The sequence below is a fragment of the Moschus berezovskii genome, chromosome 6, assembly GCF_049115385.1.
Source record: "Moschus berezovskii isolate FMDL1 chromosome 6, NW_MosBer_1.0, whole genome shotgun sequence".
Taxonomy (NCBI): domain Eukaryota; kingdom Metazoa; phylum Chordata; class Mammalia; order Artiodactyla; family Moschidae; genus Moschus; species Moschus berezovskii.
The window spans coordinates 49,797,337-49,811,465 of record NC_142465.1 but is presented as its reverse complement, the minus strand read 5'-3'; the positions used below and the strand labels follow the sequence as shown (position 1 = coordinate 49,811,465).

The window sequence follows — 14,129 nt, the reverse complement described above, 5'->3', positions numbered from 1 at the left end:
ATTATAAAAAGTTTTTTAAAAAATTAAGACCACTTTTAGTGAATGGATGGAGGGAAGGGCAAAAGTACATAAATGAACCAGACAATGAAAATGGAGAAAAGTGGTCATATTTTAGTGGTTTAGGAAGTACAGCTGATCCTTGAACAACATGGGTTTGAACTGTGCTGAGCCACTTATATATAGATATTTTTCCAAGAGTAAAAACTATAGCTCTGTAGTACCTAAAGTTGGTTGAATCTGCCCATGAGGAACTGAGGATCTAGAGGACCCTCCCAACTCATAAGGAGATCCAACTACAAATTATATGATTTGGATGGAGGGTCAGTGGCTCTAACCCCCATATTATTCAAGGGTCAACTGTAAAATCAACAGGACTTGGTGAAGAATTTGATATGTGGAGTAAGGCAAAGGGAAGTGATAGTTCTCAGTTATAGGGAGCTGATACCATTTGTTGATAGGATTCCTGGAAGAAGAGAATGTTTGGGGAGGTCAGTCAAGGAAAGGTTTCCTGGAGGCAACTGGTTCTATACATCTGGAGCTCAGCAAAGAAGTTTGAACTGGAGATATAGACCTATGAGCCACTGGCACTTAGTTCAGTTCAGTTCAGTTCAGTTGCTCAGTCGTGTCCGACTCTCCGCGACCCCATGAATCACAGCACACCAGGCCTCCCTGTCCATCACCAACTCCCGGAGTACACTCAAACTCATGTCCACAGAGTCGGTGATGCCATCCAGCCATCTCATTCTCCGTCGTCCCCTTCTCCTCCCGCCCCCAACCTTTCCCAGCATCAGAGTCTTTTCCAGTGAGTCAACTCGTCGCATGAGGTGGCCAAAGTATTGCAGTTTCAGCTTTAGCATCAGTCCCTCCAATGAACATCCAGGATTGATCTCCTTTAGAATGGACTGGTTGGATCTCCTTGCAGTATAAGGGACTCTCAAGAGTCTTCTCCAACACCACAGTTCAAAAGCATCAATTCTTCAGCAATCAGCCTTCTTCACAGTCCAACTCTCACATCCATACATGACCACGGGAAAAACCATTGCCTTGACTAGACGGACCTTGGTTGGCAAAGTAATGTCTCTGCTTTTTAATATACTATCAAGGTTGGTCATAACTTTCCTTCCAAGGAGCAAGCGTCTTTTAATTTCATGGCTGCAATCAGCATCTGCAGTGATTTTGGAGCCCAAAAAAATAAAGTCTGACACTGTTTCCATTGTTTCCCCATCTATTTCCCATGAAGTGATGGGACCACATGCCATGATCTTTGTTTTCTGAATGTTGAGCTTCAAACCAACCTTTTCACTCTCCTCTTTCACTTTCATCAAGAGGCTTTTGAGTTCCTCTTCACTTTCTGCCATAAGGGTAGTGTCATCTGCATATCTGAGGTTATTGATATTTCTCCCAGCAATCTTGATTCCAGCTTTTGCTTCTTCCAGCCCAGCGTTCCTCATGATGTACTCTGCATATAAGTTAAATAAGCAAGGTGACAATATACAGCCTTGACGTACACCTTTTCCTATTTGGAACCAGTCTGTTGTTCCATGTCCAGTTGGCATACAAAGCCATAGGAAAAACCAGAAGTGCCCAGAAGAAAGTATCCAAGAAGAAAAGGGCCCGGGATCAAGCCCTGGGGACTCCAACCCTTAAAGGTCAGGAGGAAGAAGGGATAGCAATAGAAAGGGGAAGATGAGAAAGCTGGAGAGAAAAAGCCATGAGAATAAAGTGCCATGAAAATTAAGGGAAAAGTGTTATAAATGCTGATTAGTAGCAGTTGAAATAGTACTTTTGGAACTGTGTTTTTCAGTGTCAATGGATTAAAACAGGCTTTTTTTTTTTCACCTTTCCTAATAATCAAGTCATATTTTAAGGTATCCACACTATAAACTTTATAGCATTGTTTCCATTCCATAAATATTTTCAAGTTACAAACTGTTGACGTGAAGAAAGTTTAGAACACAACCAATCCTTCACTGAGGACTGTCACGTTATTCAGTCACTAAGTCATGTCTGACTGTCATAAGGAAAGCAAAAGGAAAGTTTAACAAGCATTTGTTGAACTCTTACTATGTTTGTACAAAGTTTTATTGTGCCAGAGGATGCAGTATGAACCAACATGTATTGAGAATCTTTTCATGATGACGTAGCCAACATTTACAGAGTGCTTAGTTTGTGGTGGGTACTATTCTATTTGCGTTGTTAACTCTTTTAATCCTCACAATAAAACCATAACATAGGTTCTATTGGTGTACTCCTTTTACAAATGAGAAAACAGGAACCAGAAATAAGTTCCCTAAGATGAATGGAGACTCCATTTGAACTTATAATCTGAGTCCAGCACCAATCCACTTAATTGTTACTTTATATTACTTCCATTTTTATACAGGATCCCTTATTTTAAAATATCAAAACTATATTTCAAATACTTTTATGTACATTTTAAAGATTACTAATAAGAAACTCTGAAAGGTTAAATAACTGCCAGAGGTCACAAATCCACTTCAATCAGCTTGGATAATCCAATCAAGATTGGCAAGATGTCCCCCTAAAATACATTTTTATTTCTAATATGTGATGCCAGGCAGTTTGGTAAGTACAAAGAAGTGTAAGATATGTTTGGGTTCTCAAAGATCTCAGGACGGAGAGAAGACAAAAACAATTTAAGTAAGGCAATGTTTGATGAGTACCAAATGAGTGTTACAAGCAATAATTATTAAGGAAATTCAAAGAAGCAAGAAACCACAAGGTCTTGAACGATGACTAAGATTTAGAAAATTACAAAAGAGACAGAAGGGATTTTCTGGCTGAAAGAATAGCCTTAATAAAGGAATAACAGGACAGTATGGTGCCAAATGAAAGTAGGCAAATTAAGATATACTTTTCAACTCTATCCACATTTTTATATATAGCCCTGATCACTTAGCTTTTCTAAGCTTCAGCCTTCTCATCTGTATAATGGATTATTCAAACCAACCTCCTGGAATTGGTCATCGTTACTTAAGTATGTGATTCATACACCAGACTTGGGAGTGATTGAGAATGGAAGCCAGGACTGTCATAATGATAGTCTGAGAGGACACCTAACTTTTGGGCATCTTTGGCATACTTTTATTAGCTGTTTGATTTGGAGACAGCCCAAATTCTGAAAGTACTTTTATGTGGTTTTTGAAGATTGTCTTAATTTAAGTTTCTTTTGAAAGTTTCACGACAGGGGGAATTTTGTGAAGCTGGTTCTTCCAGTGGTTTTCTGCTTCAACATTCATTTACACGATGGCTCTGGGAATGTCATTTTCATTTGTATGGTTTTTCTCAGCTATAGCTTAAGAAAGGGGAAAAATTTTAAGTATAATCTGTTCCTTACACTATAGACATTATCAATGACAAAATTATAGAACTCTTAAGAGTTATTTGACGTGGTGTAGGCAGACCTGGTGGTCGAGATTACAACTACTGAAATAGAGTACAGACAGAATTTGAAATATATCTTGAGACAAATAAGCAGTTATTATAGCTATTACACAGAGTAGAAACCATGCCAAACTGCCTCATTTTTCTTATATATAAGTATGAGGTTTCCCCAAATCAGAAATATTAGAGAAACACAAACTACCCTAGGAGAGTATGAGTCCTAAGTTGTTTTCCTATAATAGCAATGGTCTACTATGCTTGCCTGTTCTCTCACATGATTAAATGCTAGAATTTCTAAAATAACTGCATAGAGTTTGAAACACAATCACGAACCAAGAAAACAGAACAAAAGTGGCCTGGGATTTAAGTCATTGTTTTTCCTCTACTGTATCAACAAACAGCCTTCTTATCCTTCTCAACCTCCAACCCCAGCTATGCAGGGTGTTGCAAAGAAACAGAACTACATTTATATAATCATATATTACACACACATACACACACACATGTACACACTTACACAATAGAAAAACTTGTAACAAAGTGTCTTGAAAGGATCAAATTTTAATATTATCCATTTGTGAATGAAATAATCTAATAATATTTAATGTTAATGATTCTCAATGCTACTGATAACCATGCTTAATTGGAAGTTAAACAGCATGACTCTTGTTAATGCTAATAATCATTAATTGTTAATTAGGAAAGTTGTAAATGTGAAGGTTCTTTAAAATCTAATTTTGCATTTGCAATAAGACCTTTACTTATGTGGACCATTGAAATGAAACCAATGAGGTATAAATGGTATTTGAAGTATAACATTTAAGAGAGCAAATACATAGAAAATCAGAAATATAATATCAGGTTAAATACAGCAAGAATTATGGGTGAGCACACTATTAATCCACTTCCCCTAGAAAGGGGAAAACTAATTTTGAGCTTCTTCTTCTTCTAGTCCCAGGAGCTAAGATACGGTTATTTTCTCTATCTTACAACAGTTTTGTAAGGCAGAGGTTATATATATCCCCATGTTGCAGATGAGAAAACTATGCCTTGATAGAATTAAGGAATTTTCCCAAGACTATTTGGAGAAGGAAATGGCAATCCACTCCAGTACTATTGCCTGGAAAATCCCATGGACAGAGGAGTCTGGTAGGCTACAGTTTATGGGGTCACAAAGAGTCGGACACGACTGAGTGACTTCACTTTCACTTTCATGCAGCTAATTGGCTTCCCAGATGGCACAGTGGTAAAGAATTTACCTGCCATAGCAAGAGATGCAAGAGATGTGGTTCAATCCCTGGGTGAGGAAGATCCCTTGGAGCAGGAAACGGCAACCCACTCCAGTATTCTTGCCTGGAAAATTCCATGGACAGAGGAGCCTGGTGGGTCTATAGGGTCACAAAGATTCAGACATGACTGAATGATTGAGCACCACCATCACATGCAGCGAGTAAGGGGTGGAGCTGAACTCTGACTCTGGTGTTCTCCACTATTCCACAGTACTTAGGGAACAGAAACTCCAACACTGCCTATTACAGGAAAACCACCATGCCAAACATGAGAAATATACATCTTATAGACTTTATCTCCTAGTACCAGTAGGACCCACTAGATGATTTGAGGGACCTAGCGCAAAATGAAAATGCAGACCTCTTTGTTCAAATATCATTAAAAATTTCAAGATGGTGACATCAGAGCTCACTGAAACAATTATGGGGATTTTCTAAGCACAGAGCCCTATCACATGCCCGCAAAGCTGGCCCTGAGTACAGCCGGGCAAACAATGGCAGCCCACAGCCTGTTTTTGTTACAGCCATGAGCTAAGAATAATTTTCACATGTTTAATGATTCTTTTAAAAAGAAAAATATTTGAATTATATGAAATTCAAATTAGTATCCATAAATAAAGTTTTATTAGAAATAGTCACATTCATTATTTATGTATCCTATGGCTGTTTTTGCACAACAAAGGCAGAGTTGAGCAGCTATAAATCTGGCCCACAAAACCTTAAATATTTTCTATCTGGCTTTATAGAAAAAGTTTGCAAGCCACTGCCCTAGTAGGAAGGTAGAAAATAAGCGACAAAAAAAGGGAGCAGTAGTGTTACGGGGATTCAGTAGAGAAGAGACCACATTAAATTGGAACTATCAGAAAAGATGCTCTTCCTTGGAGAAAGTAAATGGACCTTGAATGAAGGGCAGAGGTAGGAAGGAGCATTCCAGGCAAAGGAAATCACCTCTGCACACCAGAGAGGTGGGGAAGCACTATGTCTGGGCAAGATGAGAAGTCTACTCTGACTGTAAGCCATTTTTAAGTGGAAGGGAAAAATAAGATACAAGGATTTTAATTTTAGTAGGGCAGGGGAGTAACTGAATACTCTCTTAGGAGGAGAGTGGCTTGCTTAGTAAGCTTTAAGGTAATATCTGGCAACAATGTGTAGAATGGATGACAGATAGGAGGCCACAGGCAAGGTAGGAAGGTGCCCCCGAGGTCCAAGAGTCAAGAAGAAATGCCAACCCAAACAGCGCGGTCTCAGGAGAAATGAATTACTATCTGACAGACGTGCCAATTGACTGATGGCTTCAGGAAAGGCAGAAAAAGGAGTATCAGGATTTAAGACTGATAGTCTAGTCTAATTTAAATTAGACAATTTAGGGTAATTTAAAAGATGATATAATTAACAAAGGAGAAGAAACTGGTTTGGTGACAAAGGTGATGAGTTCAGTTTGCACACATGACCTATTAAAGTTGCCAGTGAAATAGCGTGGCGAAGTTTTCAAGGTGACAGGAGCTTTCAAGAACTCAAATCCAAAAATGAATTCAGTGCTTAAAAGATCTTTGCCTGGAAAATCCCATGGACAGAGGAGCCTAGTGGACTACAGTCCATGGGGTCGCAAAGAGTCGGACACGACTGAAGTGACTGAGCATACATGCATGCTTAAAAGATGTACAGTCTGGCATTCTCCGCATAGATATAATAGCCTAAAAGAGTGGAACGATTTTCAGTCTAACAGAAGAAAACAAATGTTTTTCTTTTCTTACATATGTATTTTAATTAAACTATTTTACATATTCTCTCAAACTCAAAATAATTCTAGCTCCAATCTTCTAAAACCTACTCTTTCTGGGGAAAAAAGAAAATCAATTGCCCAAAGGTCAAAGAGTTTAAAATGAGAGAGAGAAAGGAAAAAACAGTATAGCCAAGTAACATTGCTCCCATGAACTCAGTTTCAGGCTTTCAGAGTTTTCAAAGTTTTATGCAATAATTGAAAGGTTAATAAATTTAAGTTTATTGGAGATTCATTCATTCAGAATTTACAGTAATTCCTACAGACTGCTCTGACACTTGCCTTTGAAATCTCCATTTTCAAAGGGTTTTCTAAGGAAACAAATTACTAAAATATGTAACATATTCAATCAACCTAAATCATGAAAAATCTAGAAAGCACTTACATACAAAAAAACTAAGAATAATTATAGTTCATTCTTATCTATTTCTTTAACTTAGTTTTCAATTACTAGTATTCTTAAAAAGAGTAAAAACATATTTTCGCTAATCTTCCAAAGTTATAAAAATTCATAAAAAATTATTTCAGGAATGCCTTATAACAGGGTCCAGTTAAACTATGGACTAAGCAAAAATAAATCTTTAATGACTTCCCAATCCTAACTTCTCCCTGCACTTTGCTGTTTGAATACTTTTGTCCACCAAAACTCAATTTCATAAAAGCTAACATCTTGTATAAAGGATAGTTGTATTTCAGTTTTTTCTCTACTAGTGGTAAATTCCACTGCTAAGTCCCCACCCTTTTTGAAACGAGGCATTTTGGAACAGAAAGTGCTTTCTGTTGCCCAGTAGTCACATCATAAAGACCCCTATGGGTAATTCTTTTACAGTGGTCGAGTCATGCATTTAAATATGCGCTTTATTTTACTCATATAGTTGATTTAGGTACAAAGTTGTTCAGGATTATGGATTGATTAACTGAGTTTGACGGGGTAATTTGGAAAGAACTGTAATGGATTAAGACACCTGACCTTTCAGGAGAAACCATTTCAAGAATGAAAAAGACTGTGCCCTGGCCTAGGCACCTTCACGGGAGCTCTAGGTGTCCACTGTAACAGCGCTGTTACTTCTCCGGCCACTTTCCCCAACACAAAGGAATACGCGAGCACCAACTGTTTGGTGGCGTCGGTGATTAAACTACAGTTTGCACTAAAGGCATCTTTTGAGTTTCGGACGGTTTCTAAGCCCTTGTCACCAGTGTAAAACCAATAAGGTCTCAGAAGTCAGGCGAGGCCGAGGGACAAGGTGGAGGAGGAAGAGCAACACCGCGGAGGAAGCGCTGCGAAAGGGGCCCGGCGGGGGCGCGAGCGGCCCCGCCTCTCGGCTCTCTCGCCCCGCCCCCCGGTGCCGCCCCTTCCCGGGCCGCGCACCCGCGCGCCCCGCCCGCGGGCGGAAGCGAGAGCGAGGCTGAACGCCTGACGTCAAGGCGACACCGCCAAACCTCGCCCAGAGTCAGGCGTGTAAACCAGCCGGAGCGGCGGCGGCGGCGGCAGCAGCGGGAGAGGCAGGACCGCCGTGGCGCCGGGAGCAGCGAGCCGGAGGGAGCGTGAGGCGACGCTGGCTGCGGGCCCCCGGTGACAGCGCGAGAGGTTCGCGGAGTGCGTGCGTGGCCACGGAGGGGAGCGGCGGCGGCGGCCGCGCGGGGCGGGGGCCGGGCGCCTGCGGAGGGGCGCTGGTGGGGCGCGGCGCGGGCCGGGCGGGGCGCGCGCGGCGGCCAGGGGGCCAGGGCGGCGGCGGCGGCGGCGGCCTCGGAGCGCGGCAGGTGGTGCCGCGGCCCGGCGCCGGGGCGGCGGGCGCGCTGCCTTCCAGGCCGGCGGGGACGAGCCGCCGCCGCGGGGGAACGGCGCGCTTTGCGGAAGGGGTCAAATGTCTGAAATATGGCGGAGGAAGTGAGAGCCCGAGGACCCCCCCACCCGCCTGCTCTTTTCTGCCCGCGGCCGCCGCTGCCTCTCAGCTGCCCGCCGTCCCTCGCCGGAAGACTCATCTCCCCGCCCCGGAGCCTCCTTGCCGGCCGCCTCGGTTCCTTCCCGGGTGTGAGTGGAAGTTAGAACGGAAACCAGAAAGTTGTCTTTTGCGGAGACTCCGCTTCCCCCAGTCCCGAGCAGGGGCGGAGAGCTTTCGGGGGAAACCACTCCCCGGCGCCTTGCGGGCTCGAGCCTGACAGGGGAAAAGTTTGCCTGAAACCGGGCTGGTTTGCTCCATTTGTTGCGGGAAGTGGCAGGAGGAAGGCAGCGGAGGGAGCCCCACCTAATCTGGCAGCAGCCACCGCGAAGAGAAAAACTGTTAAAGGGGCCTTTCCCATCGTCAGCAAGAGGAAATCTCTTTCTCTTACAGAGGGAAAGAAAATCCAGGAAGTTTGTCCTCTTCTCTTTTTCAGACATCTCGGTGTGTCTAACACTGACTGTCAGCTCCGTGAAAATTATTTAAAACTACCCCCATTCAATCTAACCATCCCTAGTTTTTCTTCTGAAAACACCGATAGCTTTTGGAGAAAAGACTATCCTTGCTGAGTTTAAGCTGACGATTTGCTTCCTCTAAGCTTGCTCCCTCTTACTAGTTTAGAACAACATTTTTGCCCTGCAGCTCTTGTTCGGAGTGAAGATGAGCAGTTGTGTTACTGTGGGAAAATCACGTTTTAACGGGGTAGTTGACACTGAAGATTTTGATTTTAATATTTTAAAATTCAAGCTGATTGGATTTTAGTTTTTTTAGCAGCAGCAGTATAGCATCTACTATATAAGCATCTAAAATAATTTATAATTCTTACAAAACCTCAAGCTTTCAACTCGAAAATTCTTTTTTTATCCTCTTATTTTGTAGTTAGAATGCTGTTTGGACTTGCTTAACAAAATGTTAGCAAGAGGTAACATAAAAAGGGGAGACGTTCATTTAACTTAAAGCTGGTATCACTCGTGAAAGCTGAACCTTGAATAGTATTTGAGTCATAATGTAGTCATGGGACTTTTTAAGGGCCGGAAAGGGCTATTTAGATCATCCAGTCCCACCCTCTGAATTTACGGTGGAGGAAACTGAGGCCTAGAAAAGATAAGATAACTAGTCAGTGGTCCTGCTGACTTGAAGGACAGTAGTCTATCCATAGAAGAGAAGCTGGAGGAAAAAATACGACGTTTTTATGGTGAATTATTACATTTTGTAGAGGATAGACGTCCCATCATACTCCAAAAATATAAGTACCTTAGTGTAGAAGAACCCTTTGGGTAGTTTCATTACCAGGTTTTAAGAGAGGAAGTTGATATTCAGAAAGATTAAATAACTTTAAGGACACAGAGCTATGAATGATAGTCTTATTTGAGCCCATCCATACTTTTGGTCTCTGTATTATTGTGAAGGTGGTTTCACTTGCGTTTTCTTTTTATCATTCATAATAAATTGTGAGACTCCGTTATCTGAAGAAGCCAGAAAGTAAATCTTTGAAACACCTGTATCCAGTTTGGTTTTAATGTGCCAGGTATGGGAATACAACTGAAGAACCCAATAATAAACTGACTTAATTTTAAAATGTGGTATGGGTTGATGACAATGGTATGGGTTCCTTCTGCCCCAACACCCTCCCCCACCCTATGAAAATCGTCTCTTCTTTCTATGACAAGTATCGCTTCCTGCCATCTGTTATCTTACCTGTTTTTTGTTATCCCACTAAATTATAAACTCCATGTATTGTTTGTATGCCCTGAAACACAGGCATAGTATCTTAACGTAGAGACAGTACCGGTTTGTTAAATGTAAGTACCATGAGAGTAGGAGCTTGATCCATTTTATTCTCTACTGTATCTTCCTTCCTAGAACCTTGCCTATGCATGCAGTGTTTAACATTTATATTTAGGTATTAACTAATGAATATTTAAAAGAGATGATATTTGAAGAGATCTTTGTATTCCTTCAAAAAGAAACATTTCCACATTGGCTTTGGAGCCATTTTAACTTTACAGATTGATTTTTATCCTCAAAGCAATCCTGTACTGTGGCATTTCGGTATTTTTTCTTAGCTGTAAAAAGTGAAAGAGAGTCCCCATGGTAAGGAAGCCACCATGTAAGGAGGGTGTTATCAAGTGGGTCCTCTAATATAATTCAAGATTGGTAGAAGGCTGATTCGGAGATTAATAACATAGTAACTAATTATACATGTTGTTTTAAATATAAAGTCTAAGCTTTAGATGAGAAATTATCCATGTTCAGTTTTCTTTAACTTTTGTTATAGGTATTTGATCAGTGTTTATTAAGGCAGTGAAATTAAATAGGGAATGGATCTCATACAAATAGAATTTGGTTAATTTTTCAAAGGTGTCATTTATTTTTCTTCCAAAAGTGTAAGTAGACAGTTTTATTATTGAATATCAGGATCTTATTGGTATGCATGTGTCATTTTCCCAAAGACTTAAAATAATGTGTTTTTGGGTTATGTGTTGGTAAAGAGGGAGTGGTTATTGATCTGTAGTGTTTAGATTTGACTGACATGGGGAGTAGTTTAGTATTTATGAACTGAATAGTCAAAAGCTGTCTTCTATTATGGCAGTAATGTCACATGTTCAGTCTGTAGAAAATCTTGATGAAGATTGGTTGTAAACTTTGTAAGACCATATAAGGTTGTAACTAAATTTATGCCTTGATTTTTTTTCTTCTCTCCCATCATTTTTGAAGACTCTTAATGAGTTACCCTTTTCAAATTGGATTTCTTTTAGAAAAAGTTAAGAAACATATTTTGGCTGTTGTAATGATTCATTGTAACATTAGACATCTGCAAATGACTTGCCCTTGTGCTGAAAACCTAATGTTTTTCAGTGTTCTTGAAATATTTTGCAGTAGTACTAAAAGGTACTAATTATTACCTTTTGAGAACTAAAAGTCTTTTTCATTTATTAGTCCTTTGGAAATTTTATGAATACAGTGGAAGCAGTAGGTACAAGGAATAGAATGAATTTACTTTCAGTAACACTGGCTTGCTGTTTAATCTCATAGTTTGTTTGAACCAATTTGGTCACTGGATTCTAAGACCAACCCCTTTAATATTATAATTTGTATTTTATAGAGGAAAAGTTACCAGGAACTTTTTGCTACCTTAAAAAAATTAAAATCACTTTTTAAAGTACACCACTAACAAAAACAAATATCAGTTCTCCATACTTCCTAATACTGGTGTGTTTATTACCGATATTAGTCAAATATAGACTGCATAGCAATTGATTATTATTTCAGTAATGTCTTAAAGAATTTTTCATTGTATCAATAGTGGATCAAGATATTTAAACTTTTTTAAAGGAGCCAGCCTTAAAACTTAGAAAGAAATGACAATTTGAAGAAATGTACCAGGGTTTTAAATAATATTTAAATTACTTATCAAAAGAAAAATTACTGGGGGAATTCCCTGGCAGGCCAGCAGTTAGAACTCCACATTTTAACTGCACAGGGCCTGGGTTCAATTCCTGGTCAGGGAATTAAGATCCCACAAGATACCTGAGGCCAAAAAAAGAAAAAGGATGTATATTTGCCACATGAGCTGAAGAATTTCCGTCTGGAATTTACTATGTAGAACAATATTCTGGGATATTACTAAACCTAATATTGTATATGAGGTGCTCAAGTACTAGAAATATGTTCATGTTTAAATTAAGAATCTTAGTCTGTTAAAAACTTACAGAAAAATTATCTAATGTTCTGACTTTGAATTTTATGTTGGACTGGTTTCTAATGCTTAACACTTGTGCTTTTACTATTTTGTAATTTTGTAGTTGTGCGAGCACTAGGTGGTCTTGTCCAGTGGTGGATGGTGAAAGGTTTTAACTTGTACAGGTAGACTTTAAGATATTAAAGGAAGAGAGCATCCATTTAAAGCAGTTAGACATAATTTTTGATCACTTATACATAATTTTGATCACTACTGCTTTCTTGAAATCATCACTTTTACTACATGATAGAACTTCTTCTTGAGTTTTTCAGTAGTTGCTTTGAGTATTTATTTCTGTAAATATGTACTTTTAATAAAATAGTTTTCTCTCCTGTATTTGAAACTTAGCATTTTGCTAAGTAACTTTATTTTGAAAGTATACAGTGGACTAACTGCCCTATTGGTGGATCACTTCTACCTGTTGCTTTCCTCTTTGCCTTGTGGGAAAGAAACCAAGATGAAAGAAAATCTGTTTTGTCCATTTAATAGCAGTTTTTGGCAAAAGCTTCTAAAGAGGAAATGGAAAATGTTACTCAAAATTCTGATTATCTGTGTTTTCTATAATTTTTCCTTATTAGAATATATTTTTCAAGTCACTGTGTTCTAAAAAAAAATGGAGTTTCTAAAAGTTGTTAGATACTGGGAATAAGGACTATAAATAAAAGCTCTTTTTGTGTAATTAATAGTTTGTTGGTGTCAAAGTGGTGTTCATATTGCATCCAACTTTTACCTTGTCTTTTAAGGTTGTAGTGTGACTGCATTATGCTAGCATAGTTACATCTGCTGCTTCTAAGATTTGTAAGTTATCGTATCTTACAAATACGGTAACTCCTCGGTATCTATAGCAAAACTGAGGAATCTCTCAGGAATCTTGACTTCTGTACTGTACAGATAATAACAAAGGATGGTAATGAGGTATATAAAGATGTGCATCTATTATTGTGCTGCTCTTGAAATTGTTGAACTTGAGATATTACACAAAAGTGCTTTGGCTACAGATAAGTATAATGAAGAAAATTAGTATCACCTGTAATCTATCAGTGCAGTGAATTTTAAGACAAAATTTGTACTTCTTTTCTGATGTTTTCCTAACCTCTTTGCTTCCTTGGTGGGAAAGATGACATATACTTCTTAGAGATGTTGAGGATTCAGTGCATTATTCATAAATGTTTATAAAATACACTAACGGGTAGTATTCTTGTTCTCAAACCTTCTCTTCACCTTTAGCATTGCTAGTGCCAAGTAAAGTTGATTAGGTTACCTAATTTTTAAGATTCCTACTAAGGTGTGAATGAGAACTAAGGAAGAAAATTGTGACTGTGAACAAATAAATTGTCTAGCTCAGTGGTTTTCAAAGAATGGTTGAAGAAATCCTGGGGATTACCTCTACATTTGCAGGGAGTCTACAACTAGAAAACTTTTTACAGTAATACTGAGATGTCCTTTGCGTTTTCACTGTATTGATAGCTGTACCAATATACAGAAGCAAAAGTCGATAAAGCTTGACATCTTAAATCAGGTCACAGTACCGCACTGTATTAGCAGTCATTGTATGTATTCTTCATTGCCGTATACCCACACTTTAAAAAAGAAAACCTAAATACACTCGATGAAGAAGTTGAAAAAAAATCAGACATCACCTTTGTACACATCATTTTAGTATACTATAACTAAATACAAAGTATGCTTAAAATACTTTTCTCTTTTTGCTCCTTATTATTTGAGTTTCTAGCTGAATCAGCCACTGTTTTAATGAACTCTGTTTTTACTTAAAAGAATGCTTGACAGACTGAAGAAGTTTTTCAGACTTGGGTATTACATTTTCTCAAAAGTGAACCTTTTTCTTTAAAAGGAAAAGATTGACAGTATTTATGAGCAATGGTTAAAGTTCTGATTTTCAAGTGAAAATTAGAATTTTGTAAAATTTGTGTTAGTTAGCCACTGTGCTCTTCACAGCTTCTCAATATCTTAAA

General features: G+C 39.0%; 1 protein-coding gene and 1 long non-coding RNA gene across 4 annotated transcripts in view; one reads left to right on the top strand and one right to left on the bottom strand.

The window, feature by feature from the left end:
• The window catches only part of LOC148777609 (uncharacterized), a 147,275-nt gene extending 142,468 nt beyond the window's left edge, over positions 1 to 4,807 (bottom strand). Inside the window, exon 1 of the long non-coding RNA XR_016037607.1 lies at positions 4,665 to 4,807. This is a non-coding gene — a long non-coding RNA (uncharacterized LOC148777609). The remainder of the gene's footprint in view (positions 1 to 4,664) is intronic.
• A 3,094-nt stretch (positions 4,808 to 7,901) lies between these two features.
• The window catches only part of RAP1B (RAP1B, member of RAS oncogene family), a 44,993-nt gene continuing 38,765 nt past the window's right edge, over positions 7,902 to 14,129 (top strand). Inside the window, exon 1 of one of the 3 annotated variants that reach the window (XM_088837013.1) lies at positions 7,902 to 8,071. The gene's annotated coding sequence lies outside the window, so the exon portion shown is untranslated. Of the gene's footprint in view, positions 8,072 to 8,559; positions 9,943 to 14,129 lie in introns of those variants that run through there. The other 2 variants (XM_055396784.2, XM_088837014.1) reach the window with 2 other exon arrangements.